Source organism: Phyllobates terribilis, unplaced genomic scaffold (genome assembly GCF_046119375.1).
Source record: "Phyllobates terribilis strain yellow unplaced genomic scaffold, ASM4611937v1 Scaffold_1__5_contigs__length_1240528914, whole genome shotgun sequence".
NCBI lineage: Eukaryota > Metazoa > Chordata > Amphibia > Anura > Dendrobatidae > Phyllobates > Phyllobates terribilis.
In genome coordinates, this window is record NW_027362761.1 from 224,482,088 (window position 1) to 224,487,227 (window position 5,140).

Below are 5,140 nucleotides of genomic sequence, written 5' to 3' on the forward strand. Positions count from 1 at the left end.
CCAAAATGGGGTCACTTGTGGGGGAGCTCCAATGTTTAGGCACACAGGGGCTCTCCAAACGCAACATGGTGTCCGCTAACAATTTAAGCCGATTTTCCATTCAATTTGTTAGCGGACACCATGTTGTGTTTGGAGAGCCCCTGTGTGCCTAAACATTGGAGCTCCACCACAAGTGACCCCATTTTGGAAACTAGACCCCCCAAGGCACCTATCTAGATGCATAGTGAGCACTTGGAACCCCCAGGTGCATCACAAATTGATTCGAAAAAGTGGAAAAAAAAACACTTTTATTTTTACGGATTAATTTGTGAAGCACCTGGGGGTTCCAAGTGCTCACTATTCATCTAGATAGGTGCCTTGGGGGGTCTAGTTTCCAAAATGGGGTCACTTGTGGGGGAGCTCCAATGTTTAGGCACACAGGGGCTCTCCAAACACAACATGGAGAGGTACTCAGGTATGCACCATGTACTGCGTGTGCTCGAGTGACATGCTCGAGTCCCTGCCCCGCATGTTATTAGACACCCAAAAAAAACATGCAGGGATCGCTCGTGCATGGCAGGCAATCCCTCGCAAAGTTTTTTTGGCCGCGAACCATATGGGGCGGAGACTCGAGCATGTCACTCAAGTACCCACGATACTCAATGCATACCAGAGCACCCGATGCAAACTCAAGTAGCGAGCACTTGCGCTCAACACTAGTCGCCATATCGTCGTCTTTTTTTCTTACTTTTGAAAAAAATCCCAACCCCATCACAACCCTAACCCTAGCCCAACCCTAACCCTAGCACAAACCTAACCCGAGAGTTTATTTTTTACGCCGTTCCTCGTGCGGTATAAGTGATTAGACGACCTTATTCTTCGTGTTGGTGCGACTACAGCGATACCAGAATCATATCGGGTTTTTATGATTGACAGCTGTCACAAACTAAAAGACGCATTTTTTGTAAAATCTAGTTTTTGCATCGCCATATTTTGAGAGCTATAATTTTTCCAGATTTTGGCAGACAGAGTCATGTGATGGCTTTTTTTTTGCGGGATGAGTTGAAGTTATTGGTGCCATTTTCAGGCACGTGACATTTTTTGATCGCTTTCTATTCCGATTTTTGGGAGGCAGAATAAACAAAAACCAACAATTCAGGAATTGTTTTTTTGTTTTTTTTTATTCTGTTCCGCGTGTGGTAAAATTGATAAGGCAGCTTTATTCTTCGGGTCAGTACGTTTACAGCGGTACCACATTTATATAGTTTTTCTATGTTTTGCACTTTTACATAATAAAAGCAATTTTATAGAAAAAATTATTTTTTAGCATCGCTTTATTCTGAGAGCTATAACTTTTTTATTTTTCGGCTGATGGATCTGTATAGTGGCTTGTTTTTTGCGGGACGAGATGACATTTTCAGCGGTACCATTTTTATTTATATTCGTCTTTTTGATCGCGTGTTATTCCATTTTTTGTTTGGCGGTATGGTGATAAAGCATTGTTTTTTACTTCGTTTTTTATTTTTATTTTTTACCGTGTTCACTGAAGGGGTTAACTAGTGGGACAGTTTTATAGGTCAGGTCGTTCCGGACGCGGCGATACCAAATATGTGTACTTTTATTGTTTGTTTTTTCTTTTTTTTATAATAATATTTATTGATGGGTACATTATATTTTTATTTTTGGTGGATTATTTTTTTTATTTTTTTTTTATATTTTTACAACTTTTTTTTTTTTTTTTTCACTTTATGACAATTTTTTTACTTTTTTACTTTGTCCCACTATGGGACTTTCACTTTTTTTTCTCTGATCGCCTGCATGGCACAGGAATGGAGCACCATCCCTATGCCATGCAGGCTGTCAGCGCTGGACAGGGAGAAGATAGTTTGGAGATGCACTGCGCATGTCCCAAAAATCTTCCTGCTGTCTGGTGACCCGGATGTTGTCATGACGACATCGGGTCGTCATGGCAACATCCTGGAAGCCGCGGCAGACAGCGCTTGAGGCTGGAAGAGGAGGTGAGTATTCCGATCACCTCCCCTTAGCCACCGCAATGCTGCGATCGACTTCGATCGCAGCATTGCGTGGGTTAATGTGCCGGGAGTGGTGTGGGACTGCTCCCAGCACATAGCATCGGGTGTCAGCTGTGACAATCAGCTGACACCCGGCGGCGATCGCGCCCGCACAGCCTGTGTGCGGGCGAAATCGCCAGGGCGTATAAATACGTATCTGGTCCATAAGTCCCAGGGCACAGATACGTACTAATACGCCCTATGTCGTAAAGGGGTTAAGACTTAATTTTAGCTAAATTCTGATAATCTGGAATTTTGAGACCAAATTCCAGTTAGTTCAGAAAAGTGTGTGAAATTGCGTAAAACATGTCTTACTTTAAGAAAAAAGAGGTTGTAAATATATCTGTTGATATTCCAGGCTGGGAGTAGGCTCCCTACTGTGTTTTGGCCAATGATTGGTCGCAATGCATTGGGTTAAGGGTACATGCACACGGTCAGTGTTCGCTGCAGATTGGATGCAGCGCAAGTGCAATCACACATGCAGATATCTCATTACATCGATGATATTATGGTACAAGGAGAAACAGAGGAGGAAGTGGCCCAGCAGTTAAATGCACTGATTGAACATATGAGGAGTAAAGGATGGGAAATAAATCTCAATAAAGTGCAGGGACCTGCACAAACAGTGAAGTTCCTTGGTATCCAATGAAACAAAGGACACAGAGAAATTACACCAAAGTCTAGGAAGAAGATTCTTGACTTTGCTGTTCCTAGAGACAAAGTGCAAACACAACAGTTCATTGAACTTTTTGGGTTTTGGAGACAGCACATTCCACACCTTGGCCAAATACTCACACCTCTTTACAAGGTAACTAGGAAAAAGTATCTGTTTGAATGGGGTGAGGAGCAGCAAATGTCGTTTGAACGAGCAAAAGAAGCAGTGCCAAAGGCACTGGATTTGTGGCCGGTGTTGGAAGATGAATCCGTGGAACTAAATGTGTCAGTACAGGAACAATATGCTAATTGGAGTTTGTGGCAAAAACAGGGAAGGAACAAAGTACCATTAGGGTTCTGAAATAGAACATTACCTGAAGCAGCTCAGCGTTATACTCCCTTTGAATGTCAACTATTGGCATGTTACTGGGCATTAATTGATACAGAGCAATTAACAATAGGACATGAGGTAACAATCAGACCAGAGATCCCAATCATGCAGTGGATACGCAGCAAAAACCCATCGCATAGGGCATGCCCAGGAATCATCAGTAATAAAATGGAAATGGTATATTCAAGACCGGGCAAAACCAGGAGTGAGTGGGGTTACATAATTGCATGAGAAAATAGCTAAAGTTCCTATGGGAGTTCAGCAGCAAGAATTACAAAGGTCACATAAGGAATCACCGGTAACATGGGGGGTTCCTTTTGAACAATTTAGTCCTGAACAGAAAAAACATGCTTGGTTTACTGTGGGTCTGCCAGATATCAGGGTAATAATCGAGTGTGGAAAGCGGTGGGGTATCAGCCAGCCAGTAAGCAACAGGATGCTAGTTACCTCTGGTGAGGGAAAGAGTAGCCAATATGCAAAACTTTATGCAATCTACGGTGTCTTAAGACAGGAGTCACTGAGTGAATGTAATTTGTATACAGATTCATGGTCTGTGGCGAATGGGTTGACTACCTGGTTACCAACTTGGCCTCAGAATGATTGGAAAATATACAGCAAAGATGTGTGGGGGAAAGAACTGTGGCAAGATATTTGGGCAATTGTGCAAAAACTTAAAGTGACTGTATTTCACGTTGATGATCATTGTGCTTCAGATAACCTGAAAAGACTCTTCAATTCAATAGCGGATGAACATTCCAAAATATCAGTTGCTGATGCTAGTGAGGAGCCTGACTCAGCTGAAAAGCTACTTGGATTGGCTCAATGGGCACATCAGAAATTTGGACATCTTGGAGAAAAAGCTACTTATCAATGTGCACAAACCAGAGGGGTGCCCCTCAGGTAAGATGTAATCAAGGAAACAATTATGAAATGTCCAGTGTGTCCACATTCACAACAGAGACCTATTTCCCATGCGGTTAGGCTCCATGTAGCCTGAGGCAAATTCCCGGGACAAATTTGGCAGGTGGATTATATTGGTCCTCTTCCACAAGATGGAGGATGTGTGTATGTATGCACGGCTGTGGATACATACTCCGGGTACATGATGGCTTGTCTGTGTAAAGCGGCCAATGCCAACAGTACCATCAAAACAATGGAAACCATAGTGTTATACTACGGAATTCTGTTACAGATTCAGAGTGACAATGGTAGTCACTTCAGGAACAAGAAGGTTGCAGAATTTTGCTCAGAACATAACATTGAGTGGATCTTTCATATCCCATATTATCCCCAAGCTGCAGGATTGGTAGAGTGGATGAATGGGTTATTGAAAGAACAATTAAAGAAATTGGGAGATGGAACTTACAAAGGGTGAATAAAACATTTAAATGAAGCCCTTAATATTCTTAGCAACAGGCCAATTGGAGAACAGGAAACACCATTAATTAGGATGATTACCCCAAATTTACAGATAATGCCCTTAAAAGCTTCTACCACAGAACAGACAGTTCTCTATTGGGAGTTGGAGCCAGGAACTCTAGGACCCTATAGGGCTACTCCACAAGCTGCAGGATTAGATCTACATTCCCATGAGGAAATTAAATTAGAGAAAGGAGTTGTAAAGGCAATCAGAACTGCTATAGGATTACAAATGCCTCCTGAGCATTTTGGTCTTATAGCTCCAAGGTCAGGTTTAGCCTTAAAGGGAATTCAGGTGATGGGAGGAGTGATAGATCAGGACTATCAAGGTTAAATTAAGGTACTCCTGCTGAATAGTGGGGATAGTGATTTGTTGATTCAAAAAGGAGATAGGGTGGCTCAATTTTTGATTATGTCTATCCAGAAAATGAAGGTGATCAAGGGAACAGCCCCCACAGTAATAACAGTCAGAGGAGATAAAGGTTTTGGTTCCACTCATTCTTTAAATGATGGTGCAAAAATTTGGGTAAAACAAGCTGGTGATAAAGGTTCCCCAGAGCCTCTAGAGGTGATTGCTAGAGGGGCAGACAATGTGTTAATAATGATGAAACCAGGACAGGAAAAA

At 42.3% G+C, this 5,140-nt stretch overlaps 1 pseudogene; it reads left to right on the top strand.

Moving 5' to 3' along the window:
* The first annotated feature begins 2,529 nt into the window (after nucleotides 1-2,529).
* Nucleotides 2,530-4,849, top strand: LOC141208750 (uncharacterized; annotated as a pseudogene).
* The last annotated feature ends 291 nt before the right edge of the window (nucleotides 4,850-5,140 follow it).